Raw genomic sequence first — 14270 nt, 5'->3', positions numbered from 1 at the left:
CTCCACTGGCGCCATCACCCACACCATCTGCCCAGGTTGAAATTCCATCAGAGTGGTATGCTGGTCATACCACCTCTTCATCTCATCCTGGCTGGCTTCCAGGTTCGCCTGAGCGAGGGCCCGGAAGCGCTGTGTCTGGTTGCGGATGGCCAGCACATAGCTGAACACATCCTGAGGGGTTTTCCCCGGGGATTTCTCCCAACCCTCCTTCACCAGACTGAGAGGTCCTCTAACAGGGTGCCCGTACAAAAGCTCAAAGGGACTGAACCCTAGAGACTTTTGTGGTACCTCCCTGTAGGCAAATAATAGGCATGGCAAAAAGACGTCCCACTTCCGTCTCATGGGCTCTGTCAGCCCCATGATCATGCCTTTCAGGGTCCGGTTGAACCTTTCAACCAACCCATTTCCTTGAGGGTGGTAAGGAGTGGTGAACTTATAAGTTACCCCACACTCCTCCCACAGAGACTTCATATACCTGGAGATGAAGTTGGTACCCCGGTCAGATACCACCTCTTTGGGGAAACCCACACGGGAAAAGATCCCCATCAACGCACGGCCCACCACTGGGGCTGTGGTTGTCCTGAGAGGGATAGCCTCCGGGTACCGGGTGGCATGATCCACCAGGACCAGGATGAACCTGTTGCCTAAGGCGGTCCTGGGGTCCAGTGGCCCCACAATATCTATTCCCACCCGCTCGAAAGGGGTGCTCACTACCGGAAAAGGCTGGAGAGGGCCTTTGCATTTTCCCCCAGCCTTGCCACTTGCCTGGCAAGTCTGGCATGATTTACAAAAGGAAGTGACGTCCGTCTTCATCCCGGGCCAGTAAAAGTGGGTGGCAAGCCTTTGTCGGGTCTTGTCCTGCCCGAGATGTCCTGCAAGCGGCACGTCGTGAGCCAGACCCAGTAGGAAGTCTCTGAACCCTGCGGGTACCACCAGGGTACGTGATCCACTGGGCTCAGCAAACCTAGGCTCGCTGTACAACAAGTCATTCTCCCAGTAGAGAAAAAAGTTCTTCGGATCAGCACCTGCTGCCTGGTCTGCAGCCTGGTGCCGCAGACCTTCAAGAGTAGGGCATGTCTTCTGCGCACGGCAGAACTCCTCTCTGGAGGGACCACCCTCTTGCTGCCAATGGGTCAGCTCAGGTATGTCTCCCAGCTCAGCGACCTGTTCCCCTGTAGGCTCCAGGGCATCCCCCGTAGGTTCTGCTCCTTCCTGGACCGTGGGAACAGCGGGGGTGGACGCACCACGCCCCCTGCCCTTCCTCTTTCTGGCAGGGACCTGGGCCACTGTTTCAGGCTCCAGGTCTGCTTCACAACCCTGTCTGGCTGCCATGGACCGGGTGGTCACACAGACCCACTCAGGCAAACCCAACATCTCCAAATGAGCCTGGCGTTCCACCTCCTTCCACGGGGAACTCTCCAGGTCATTACCTAGCAGACAGTCAACTGGCATGGATGGACTCACAACAACTTTGAGAGGACCTGAGACCCCCCCCCCACTCAAAGGGAACATGTGCTAACTTGCAAAGGCGCACAGAGTTGTCAGCTGACACTACTGGGTGAAGTACGTCTGGAATGATCAGCTCCTCAGGGACCCACTTACACCTGACCGTAGTCACACTGGCTCCAGTGTCCCTGAGAGCCTCCACCCTCCTCCCATTGATGGACACCCACTGCCTGTACTTCTTAGTGTTATCAGGGACAGGGGTTTCCTGGACCATCTCTGTGTCTCCTAAAGAGACAAGGGACATAACTGCTAAACCCTCCAAATCACTAGAAATTAAATCCCCCCCAAAAGCTACACTAGCTATACCCGGTGTTGGAGCACCAGTGGGTGCCTGGGATTTCTGGGGACACACAGGAGACTTGTGACCCAATTCCTGACAGTGATAACACTTAATGGGACCCTTGTTATCCGACCTGCCCTTAGGGGGCCAGGTTGGTTTGGGTTTGGACTTGGGGGGCTGGGACTGGTTACCCTGGGAACTATTTTGGGGCCCTTGTGAGAACTCCTTTTGGTTACCCTTGTCCCCCCCACTCTTCTGCTGGGGACCCTGCCCACCTTTGGCAACGGTACCCACAATTCCTCTGTGGACCCTGGTACTGGTCCAGCAGTCCGCCTCCTTAGCAAGCTCAATGGGGTCCGTCAACTTGCTATCTAAAAGATGCTGGCGCAGCTCTGGAACACATAGACTACTCAAGTGCTCCCAACTAATTAAATGTAACAACCCCTTATAATCAGTTACCTTGCTGCCCTTCATCCAACCTTCCAGTGCCCGCGAGTACAGATTCACACACTCCATCCAAGTCTCAGACTCTTTCTTCTTGGAATTTCTAAACTGCAGTCTATACTGCTCTGGAGTAAGTCCATACCTGAGACATAGGGCCTCCTTCATATTGGGATAGGTCATGGCACCTGCTAATTCTAAGGGCTCTAGAGCACTCCTCCCAGAAGCCTCAAAATGTTTCCACAGGCCCGCCCCCCAATGCTGTTCAGGCACACCATTCATTCTTAATGCTATCTCATACGATGTAAACCAGGCATAGATATCTTCACTCCTATTGTAATTCTGTACTAAATCTTTGGGGATATATACTTTACCCCCCTGCACTGGCTGTGCGCTGCCACCATTTGAACCGGACTTTACCTGCTTGGCCTTGATGTCCAGTTCTCTCATGCTCACTTCATGAGCCAGAAGCAATTTCTTCTCCTCCAAGGCACGGGCATTCTTGCTCTCCTCCGCCGCCTTGTCTACTTCTGATTGCTTCATCTTCATTTTCATAATTTCCAATTCATGGTTTCTCACCCTTTGATTCTCCTCCAACTCCTCTGGAGTGAGCCCCCTACTGGAATGGGAGCTGCCAGCCCTTGAGACTGGTCTGCCCACAGGCAGATCTTGGGGAACAAAACCATCCTCTTCATTTGCATCACTTTCCTCTTGGGCCTCCCACCAGGCCTTCAAGACTCTTTGTAGCACATCCTTTCTGGCTCCGCTTTTCACAGGGCAACCAAGGTCTTTGCAGATTTGCCTGAGCTCCTCAGCCTTGTACGAATACAGATCTGCAATGGAAAACTCCAATTCTGCCCTCTCACTTGTTGCCACTTGAGACATGATGCTCTTGAAGAGTTACTCAAAAATAGAATCAAAAATATAGTATGTGGTTGTCTATTGGTCTGCACTCCTAGTGATGTACACCAATTACTGTGGGTCAAGTACAAATACAAGTTCAATCCTCACCGCTGACCACCAATGTTAGATCTGGGGGTCTCTAGTTGGCAGGGTAGGTACCACTGTCCAAGTAGGGACCCTTGCTTCTAGTCAGGGAAAGGGGGATACACTGTTAAGATAACCCCTGCTCACCCTCTAGGTAGCTTGGCCTGAGCAGTCTAGGCTATCAAAGGCAATGTGTAAAGTATTTGTACCAACACTCACAGTAACACAGTGAAAACACCACAGATTTACTCCACACCAGTTTTAGAAAAATAATGTATCTTTACTAAAAACTTCACAAGACCAAATACTACAGACAAACCAACATATACTTCAAAAGGTTACTTTAAAGATAGTTCAAGAGTTTGCAGAAAGTACTCCAGGATGTCAAAATCAGTGTCCTGCACAGTGCGACTCTCAATGCACAAAATGCGACACTCTCGTGCCCAACAGTACCTGTAGTTGCGATAAGGTTCCCAAAAGCTATAACAAGGAAGATGACAAAGGCGATGCGATGCTCCTGGGATCCTGGGGAGGCTTTGCAGCAGCCCTGCTTCACGCAGCAGAGGTGGATGCGCCGGCTCCGATCTGTAGGGGGAGGATGCGATACCTTTGGCTTTCGTTGCGTAGGTTTCTTAGGGGGAAGCTTCACGCACAGGTTCGATGCGACACTCTTCGATGTGGTGCGATGCGTGGCGCAGCGTTGCCTTCCAGCGCCGCAACTCTCGATGCGCCACGGAACGGGACTCTGCGTCGACGCACGCAGCGATTGGAGACTTTTCACGCACCGGCAGCGGTGCGGCCCGCAAACTGGTTTTGCGACAACCCTCGCAATGGCAGGAAGCTTCACGCTTCGGGACGATGCTCGACGCACTCGGCGATGCGGAGACCCTGCGTGTTGCGATGGTGCCGCGATGAAATTTTCCACGCACTCTCGTCTTGCGACACGCAATCGGATGATGCGTTGGGTACCAGTCACTCTTGTTCATGCTTCTGCTTCCCAGCTCCCTCAACACAGCAAAACGACCTCCTGAAGCCCCAAGACTGGGCAAGCACTCCAAGGCAGGTCAGAACTCTCTCAGCAGAGTTCCAGGGGAGCTGGTGGTGAAGTCCTTTTGTTCCTGGGACTTCTTAACAGGGAGCCAGCTCTTCTCAGGCCCTTGGAGATCAGAATCAAAAGAAGGGGACACAGCAAAGTCCTTCCCCTCTCCTTGGCAGCAAAGCAAAACAGCAAGCAGGCAGTCTTCTCCTCTTCAGTCCTTTTCAGCTTTCTCCTTGGCAGAGGTTTCTTCTTAGTTCCACAGTGATCTAAAGTTTAGGTGTCTGGGGTCCTCTTCTTATACCCCTCCAAGTCTTTGTCTCTTGTGTTTCAGTGGGGGGATTCCCCTGCTCAAACCGGTTCCTGGGTGTGCTCTGCTCTGGAGCACCTGGTTCCTTTCAGAGTGAGGGGCAGGGTCGTTAGACGCTCAGCAGGAGGTGGAGCCTTCTTTGTGCCAGCAGAGGCAGAGTCCTCAGCCTGGCCAGCAGGGGGTGGAGCCAGCTTTGTGTTTGTCAGGGGCAGCCCTATTCAGACCCAGGGACTACTCCTCCCACCCATCTAAAGCAGATCTCCCTATTCACCCTGCTGCTGACTCATCCAGGCTCCTGGAGCCACCTAGCACATCACCTGACACCAGTCAGCCAACCAGCACACAGGCACACAGGAAGGTTAAACAGGAGAATAGCTACTTTCTAAAAAGTGCTATTCCCACACAGTGAATTTAAAAACCATCTTGCTAAAAAGATGTATAATTAAATTCTGAACACAGAGATACCAAACTTGGATTTTCTACCTTGCCCCTATGGGAAGATAGGCATGTAAACAGCCTTCCCCATTCTATCCTATGGGCAAGATAGCCTCTCAGCAGTGAAAAACGAAAATGGCTGTAATTCACTATCAGGGCATGTTACACACCTCAGTACATGCCCTACCTTTCAGATACACTGCACCCAGCCCAGGGGGGTACCTAGGGCCACCATAGGGATGCCTGACATGTACAGAAAGGGAAGGATAAGGCCTGGTCAGTGGGTGCACTGGCCAGGTCGACATGGCAGTCCTGGACTGCACATAGGCACTGCAAGCAGGCCTAAGACATCATTTTAGCGCTACTCCTGTGGGTGGCACAATCAGTGCTGCAGCCCACTAGTAGCATTTGAATCACCAGCCCTGGCACACGCAGTGCACTTTACTGGGGGCTAACAGGTGAAACAAATATACCAATCATGGATAACCAATCAACACAATAATTTACCAAGGGAGCACTTGCACTTTGACACTGATCAGCAGTGGCAAAGTGCCCAAAGCATCTAAACCAGCAAAAACGAAATCCAGCATAGCATCAAAAATACAGGAGGTAGAGGCAAAAAGTCAGGGGTAACCACGCCAAAGATGCCAGGTCTAACACATACTTACCAGTAACTTGTATTTCCTTCCATAGGAATCCATTGTATGGTTTTCAGCAGAGAAGTTTCGAAGTGTGGAGTTTTGGAACTTACAAATATTCCTCTAAAATCAGACAAACTACGAATTCCGATTTACTCACGTGTTATCAGGAGAGAACTCAGTGCTGCATCTTTTAGCCCATCACTGACCCTGAAAAGTAATTCTAAGCGTACTTACCTATAACTTGTATTTCCTTCCATAGGAATCCATTGTATGGTTTTCAGCAGAGAAGTTTCTAAGTGTGGAGTTTTGGAACTTACAAATATTCCTCTAAAATCAGCCAAACTACGAATTCTGATTTACTAACCTGTTATCAAGAGAGAACACAGTGCTGCATCTTGTAGCCCAGCACTGACCCTGAAAAGTAATTGTAAGCGTACTTACCAGTAACTTGTATTTCTTTCCATAGGAATCCATTGTGTGGTTTTCAGCAGAAAAGTTTCGAAGTGTGGAGTTTTGGAACTAACAAATATTCCTCTAAAATCAGCTGAATTCCGAATTCCGATTTACTCTCCTGTTATCAGGAGAGAACCCAGTGCTGCATCTTTTAGCCCAGCACTGACCCTGAAAAGTAATTCTAGGCGTACTTACCAGTAGCTTGTATTTCCTTCAATAGGAATCCGTTGTGTGGTTTTCAGCAGAAAAGTATGAAAGTGTGGAGTTTTGGAACTTACAAATATTCCTCTAAAATCAGCCGAACTACGAATTCTGATTTACTCACCTGTTATCAGGAGAGACCTCAGTGATGAATCTTTAAGGCCAGTACTGACCCTGAAAATTAATTCTAAGCGTACTTACAAGTAACTTGTATTTCCTTCCATGGGAATCCATTGTGTGGTTTTCAGCAGAAAAGTATCTAAGTGTGGAGTTTTGGAGCTTACAAATATTCCTCTAAAATCAGCCGAACTACGAATTCCGATATACTCAAATGTTATCAGGAGAGACCTCAGTGCTGAATCTTTAAGGCCAGTACTGATCCTGAAAAGTAATTCTAACCGTACTTACCAGTAACTTGTATTTCCTTCCTTAGGCTCACATTGACTTGTTTCACTTGGAAATTCTTCTTAGTGTGGAGTTTTGGAACTTTAAAATATTCCTCTAAAATCAGCCAAACTACGAATTCTTATTTACTCAAATGTTATCAGGAGAGACCTCAGTGCTGCATCTTTTAGCCCAGCACTGACCCTGAAAAGTAATTCTAAGCATACTTACCAGTAACTTGTATTTCCTTCCATAGGAATCCATTGTGTGGTTTTCAGCAGAGAAGTTTCGAAGTGTGGAGTTTTGGTACTTACAAATATTGCTCTAAAATAAGCCAAACTACGAATTCCAATTTACTCACCTGTTATCAGGAGAGAACTCAGTGCTGCATCTTTTAGCCCAGCACTGACCCTGAAAAGTAATTCCAAGCGTACTTACCAATAAGTTGTATTTCCTTCCATAGGAATCCATTGTATGGGTTTCAGCAGAGAAGTATTAAAGTGTGGAGTTTTGGAACTTACAAATATTCCTCTAAAATCAGCCGAACTACGAATTCCGATTTACTCATCTGTTATCAGGAGAGATCCCAGTGCTACATCTTTTAGCCCAGCACTGACCCTGAAAAGTAATTCTAAGCATACTTACCAGTAACTTGTATTTCCTTCCATAGGAATCCATTGTGTGGTTTCCAGCAGAAAAGTTTCTAAGTGTGGGGTTTTGGATTTTCTCACCTGTTATCAGGAGAGACCTCAGTGCTGAATCTTTAAGGCCAGTACTGATCCTGAAAAGTAATTCTAACCGTACTTACCAGTAGGTTGAATTTCCTTCCATAGGCTAACATTGACTGGTTTCACTTGGAAATTCTTCTCAGTGTGGAGGTTTGGAACTTTAAAATAATCCTCTAAAATCAGCCGAACTACGAATTCCGATTTACTCACCTGTTAACAGGAGAGACCTCAGTGCTGAATCTTTAAGGCCAGTACTGATCCTGAAAAGTAATTCTAACCGTACTTACTAGTTGGTTGAATTTCCTTCCGTAGGCTAACATTGACTGGTTTCACTTGGCAATTCTTCTCAGTGTGGAGGTTTGGAACTTTAAAATATTCCTCTAAAATCAGCCGAACTACGAATTCCGATTTACTCACCTGTTATCAGGAGAGACCTCAGTGCTGCATCTTTTAGCCTAGCACGGACCCTGAAAAGTAATTCTAAGCGTACTTTCCAGTAACTTGTATTTACTTCCATAGGAATCCATTGTGTGGTTTTCAGCAGAGAAGTTTCTAAGTGTGGAGTTTTGGAACATACAAATATTCCTCTAAAATCAGCCAAACTACGAATTCTGATTTACTTACCTGTTATCAAGAGAGAACACAGTGCTGCATCTTTTAGCCCAGCACTGACTCTGAAAAGTAATTCTAAGCGTACTTACCAGTAACTTGTATTTCTTTCCATAGGAATCCATTGACTGGTTTTCAGCAGAAAAGTTTATAAGTGTGGAGTGTTGGAACATACATATATTCCTCTAAAATCAGCCGAACTATGAATTCCGATTTACTCACCTGTTATCAGGAGAGACCTCAGTGCTGAATCTTTAAGGCCAGTACTGATCCTGAAAAGTAATTCTAACCGTACTTACCAGTAACTTGTATTTCCTTCCATAGGGTAACATTGACTGGTTTCACTTAGAAATTCTTCTAAGTGTGGAGTTTTGGAACTTTAAAATTTTCCTCTAAAATCAGCTGAACTACGAATTCCAATGTACTCACCTGTTATCAGGAGAGAACTCTGTGCTGCATCTTTTAGCCCAGCACTGACCCTGAAAAGTAATTCTAAGCATACTTACCAATAACTTGTATTTCCTTCCATAGGAATCCATTGTATGGGTTTCAGCAGAGAAGTTTCTAAGTGTGGAGTTTTGGAACTTACAAATATTCCTCTAAAATCAGCCAAACTACGAATTCTGATTTACTAACCTGTTATCAAGAGAGAACACAGTGCTGCATCTTTTAGCCCAGCACTGACCCTGAAAAGTAATTCTAAGCGTACTTACCAGTAACTTGTATTTCTTTCCATAGGAATCCATTGTGTGGTTTTCAGCAGAAAAATGTCGAAGTGTGGAGTGTTGGAACTTGCAAATATTCCTCTAAAATCAGCCGAACTACGAATTCCGATTTACTCACCTGTTATCAGGAGAGAACTCAGTGCTGCATCTTTTAGCCCAGCACTGACCCTGAAAATTAATTCTAAGCGTACTTACCAGTAACTTGTATTTCCTTCCATAGGAATCCATTGTGTGGTTTTCAGCAGAAAAGTATGAAAGTGTGGAGTTTTGGAACTTACAAATATTCCTCTAAAATCAGCCGAACTACGAATTCCGATTTACTCATCTGTTATCAGGAGAGATCCCAGTGCTACATCTTTTAGCCCAGCACTGACCCTGAAAAGTAATTCTAAGGGTACTTACCAGTAACTTGTATTTACTTCCATAGGAATCCATTGTGTGGTTCTCAGCAGAGAAGTTTCGAAGTGTGGAGTTTTGGTAGTTACAAATTTTCCTCTAAAATAAGCCAAACTACGAATTCCGATTTACTCACATGTTATCAGGAGAGAACTCAGTGCTGCATCTTCTAGCCCAACACCGACCCTGAAAAGTAATTCTAAGCGTTCTTACCAGTAGCTTGTATTTACTTCCATAGGAATCCATTGTGTGGTTCTCAGCAGAGAAGTTTCTAAGTGTGGAGTTTTGGAACTTACAAATATTCCTCTAAAATCAGCCAAACTACGAATTCTGATTTACTTACATGTTATCAAGAGAGAACACAGTGCTGCATCTTTTAGCCCAGCACTGACCCTGAAAAGTAATTCTAAGCGTACTTACCAGTAACTTGTATTTCTTTCCATAGGAATCCATTGTGTGGTTTTCAGCAGAAAAGTTTATAAGTGTGGAGTGTTGGAACTTACAAATATTCCTCTAAAATCAGCCGAACTATGAATTCCGATTTACTCACCTGTTATCAGGAGAGACCTCAGTGCTGAATCTTTAAGGCCAGTACTGATCCTGAAAAGTAATTCTAACCGTACTTACCAGTAACTTGTATTTCCTTCCATAGGGTAACTTTGACTGGTTTCACTTGGAAATTCTTCTAAGTGTGGAGTTTTGGAACTTTAAAATATTCCTCTAAAATCAGCTGAACTACGAATTCCAATTTACTCACCTGTTATCAGGAGAGAACTCAGTGCTGCATCTTTTAGCCCAGCACTGACCCTGAAAAGTAATTCTAAGCGTACTTACCAATAACTTGTATTTCCTTCCATAGGAATCCATTGTATGGGTTTCAGCAGAGAAGTTTCTAAGTGTGGAGTTTTGGAACTTACAAATATTCCTCTAAAATCAGCCAAACTACGAATTCTGATTTACTAACCTGTTATCAAGAGAGAACACAGTGCTGCATCTTTTAGCCCAGCACTGACCCTGAAAAGTAATTCTAAGCGTACTTACCAGTAACTTGTATTTCTTTCCATAGGAATCCATTGTGTGGTTTTCAGCAGAAAAATGTCGAAGTGTGGAGTGTTGGAACTTGCAAATATTCCTCTAAAATCAGCCGAACTACGAATTCCGATTTACTCACCTGTTATCAGGAGAGAACTCAGTGCTGCATCTTTTAGCCCAGCACTGACCCTGAAAATTAATTCTAAGCGTACTTACCAGTAACTTGTATTTCCTTCCATAGGAATCCATTGTGTGGTTTTCAGCAGAAAAGTATGAAAGTGTGGAGTTTTGGAACTTACAAATATTCCTCTAAAATCAGCCGAACTACGAATTCCGATTTACTCATCTGTTATCAGGAGAGATCCCAGTGCTACATCTTTTAGCCCAGCACTGACCCTGAAAAGTAATTCTAAGGGTACTTACCAGTAACTTGTATTTACTTCCATAGGAATCCATTGTGTGGTTCTCAGCAGAGAAGTTTCGAAGTGTGGAGTTTTGGTAGTTACAAATTTTCCTCTAAAATAAGCCAAACTACGAATTCCGATTTACTCACATGTTATCAGGAGAGAACTCAGTGCTGCATCTTCTAGCCCAACACCGACCCTGAAAAGTAATTCTAAGCGTTCTTACCAGTAGCTTGTATTTACTTCCATAGGAATCCATTGTGTGGTTCTCAGCAGAGAAGTTTCTAAGTGTGGAGTTTTGGAACTTACAAATATTCCTCTAAAATCAGCCAAACTACGAATTCTGATTTACTTACATGTTATCAAGAGAGAACACAGTGCTGCATCTTTTAGCCCAGCACTGACCCTGAAAAGTAATTCTAAGCGTACTTACCAGTAACTTGTATTTCTTTCCATAGGAATCCATTGTGTGGTTTTCAGCAGAAAAGTTTATAAGTGTGGAGTGTTGGAACTTACAAATATTCCTCTAAAATCAGCCGAACTATGAATTCCGATTTACTCACCTGTTATCAGGAGAGACCTCAGTGCTGAATCTTTAAGGCCAGTACTGATCCTGAAAAGTAATTCTAACCGTACTTACCAGTAACTTGTATTTCCTTCCATAGGGTAACTTTGACTGGTTTCACTTGGAAATTCTTCTAAGTGTGGAGTTTTGGAACTTTAAAATATTCCTCTAAAATCAGCTGAACTACGAATTCCAATTTACTCACCTGTTATCAGGAGAGAACTCAGTGCTGCATCTTTTAGCCCAGCACTGACCCTGAAAAGTAATTCTAAGCGTACTTACCAATAACTTGTATTTCCTTCCATAGGAATCCATTGTATGGGTTTCAGCAGAGAAGTTTCTAAGTGTGGAGTTTTGGAACTTACAAATATTCCTCTAAAATCAGCCAAACTACGAATTCTGATTTACTAACCTGTTATCAAGAGAGAACACAGTGCTGCATCTTTTAGCCCAGCACTGACCCTGAAAAGTAATTCTAAGCGTACTTACCAGTAACTTGTATTTCTTTCCATAGGAATCCATTGTGTGGTTTTCAGCAGAAAAATGTCTAAGTGTGGAGTGTTGGAACTTACAAATATTCCTCTAAAATCAGCCGAACTACGAATTCCGATTTACTCACCTGTTATCAAGAGAAAACTCAGTGCTGCATCTTTTAGCCCAGCACTGACCCTGAAAATTAGTTCTAAGCGTACTTACCAGTAGCTTGTATTTCCTTCCATAGGAATCCATTGTGTGGTTTTCAGCAGAAAAGTATGAAAGTGTGGAGTTTTGGAACTTACAAATATTCCTCTAAAATCAGCCGAACTACGAATTCCGATTTACTCATTTGTTATCAGGAGAGATCCCAGTGCTACCTCTTTTAGCCCAGCACTGACCCTGAAAAGTAATTCTAAGGGTACTTACCAGTAACTTGTATTTCCTTCCATAGGAATCCATTGTGTTGTTTTCAGCAGAGAAGTTTCGATGTGTGGAGTTTTGGTACTTACAAATTTTCCTCTAAAATCAGCCAAACTACGAATTCTGATTTACTTACCTGTTATCAAGAGAGAACACAGTGCTGCATCTTTTAGCCCAGCACTGACCCTGAAAAGTAATTCTAAGCGTACTTACGAGTAACTTGTATATCTTTCCATAGGAATCCATTGTGTGGTTTTCAGCAGAAAAGTTTATAAGTGTGGAGTGTTGGAACTTACACATATTCCTCTAAAATAAGCAGAACTATGAATTCCGATTTACTCACCTGTTATCAGGAGAGACCTCAGTGCTGAATCTTTAACGCCAGTACTGATCCTGAAAAGTAATTCTAACCGTACTTACCAGTAACTTGTATTTCCTTCCATAGGGTAACATTGATTGGTTTCACTTAGAAATTCTTCTAAGTGTGGAGGTTTGGAACTCTAAAATATTCCTCTAAAATCAGCCGAACTACGAATTCCAATTTACTCAAATGTTATCAGGAGAGACCTCAGTGCTGAATCTTTAAGGCCAGTACTGACCCTGAAAAGTAATTCTAAGCGTACTTACCAGTAGCTTGTATTTCCTTCAATAGGAATCCATTGTGTGGTTTTCAGCAGAAAAGTATGAAAGTGTGGAGTTTTGGAACTTACAAATATTCCTCTAAAATCAGCCGAACTACGAATTCCGATTTACTCATCTGTTATCAGGAGAGATCCCAGTGCTACATCTTTTAGCCCAGCACTGACCCTGAAAAGTAATTCTAAGCATACTTACCAGTAACTTGTATTTCCTTCCATAGGAATCCATTGTATGGTTTTCAGCAGAGAAGTTTCGAAGTGTGGAGTTTTGGAACTTACAAATATTCCTCTAAAATCAGACGAACTACGAATTCCGATTTACTAACCTGTTATCAAGAGAGAACACAGTGCTGCATCTTTTAGCCCAGCACTGACCCTGAAAAGTAATTCTAAGCGTACTTACCAGTAACTTGTATTTCTTTCCATAGGAATCCATTGTGTGGTTTTCAGCAGAAAAATGTCGAAGTGTGGAGTGTTGGAACTTGCAAATATTCCTCTAAAATCAGCCCAACTACGAATTCCGATTTACTCACCTGTTATCAGGAGAGAACTCAGTGCTGCATCTTTTAGCCCAGCACTGACCCTGAAAATTAATTCTAAGCGTACTTACCAGTAACTTGTATTTCCTTCCATAGGAATCCATTGTGTGGTTTTCAGCAGAAAAGTATGAAAGTGTGGAGTTTTGGAACTTACAAATATTCCTCTAAAATCAGCCGAACTACGAATTCCGATTTACTCATCTGTTATCAGGAGAGATCCCAGTGCTACATCTTTTAGCCCAGCACTGACCCTGAAAAGTAATTCTAAGGGTACTTACCAGTAACTTGTATTTACTTCCATAGGAATCCATTGTGTGGTTCTCAGCAGAGAAGTTTCGAAGTGTGGAGTTTTGGTAGTTACAAATTTTCCTCTAAAATAAGCCAAACTACGAATTCCGATTTACTCACATGTTATCAGGAGAGAACTCAGTGCTGCATCTTCTAGCCCAGCACCGACCCTGAAAAGTAATTCTAAGCGTTCTTACCAGTAGCTTGTATTTACTTCCATAGGAATCCATTGTGTGGTTCTCAGCAGAGAAGTTTCTAAGTGTGGAGTTTTGGAACTTACAAATATTCCTCTAAAATCAGCCAAACTACGAATTCTGATTTACTTACATGTTATCAAGAGAGAACACAGTGCTGCATCTTTTAGCCCAGCACTGACCCTGAAAAGTAATTCTAAGCGTACTTACCAGTAACTTGTATTTCTTTCCATAGGAATCCATTGTGTGGTTTTCAGCAGAAAAGTTTATAAGTGTGGAGTGTTGGAACTTACAAATATTCCTCTAAAATCAGCCGAACTATGAATTCCGATTTACTCACCTGTTATCAGGAGAGACCTCAGTGCTGAATCTTTAAGGCCAGTACTGATCCTGAAAAGTAATTCTAACCGTACTTACCAGTAACTTGTATTTCCTTCCATAGGGTAACTTTGACTGGTTTCACTTGGAAATTCTTCTAAGTGTGGAGTTTTGGAACTTTAAAATATTCCTCTAAAATCAGCTGAACTACGAATTCCAATTTACTCACCTGTTATCAGGAGAGAACTCAGTGCTGCATCTTT

This window comes from Triturus cristatus, chromosome 1_1 (genome assembly GCF_964204655.1).
Source record: "Triturus cristatus chromosome 1_1, aTriCri1.1, whole genome shotgun sequence".
Taxonomy (NCBI): Eukaryota; Metazoa; Chordata; class Amphibia; order Caudata; family Salamandridae; genus Triturus; species Triturus cristatus.
This window is presented reverse-complemented; position numbering follows the sequence as displayed.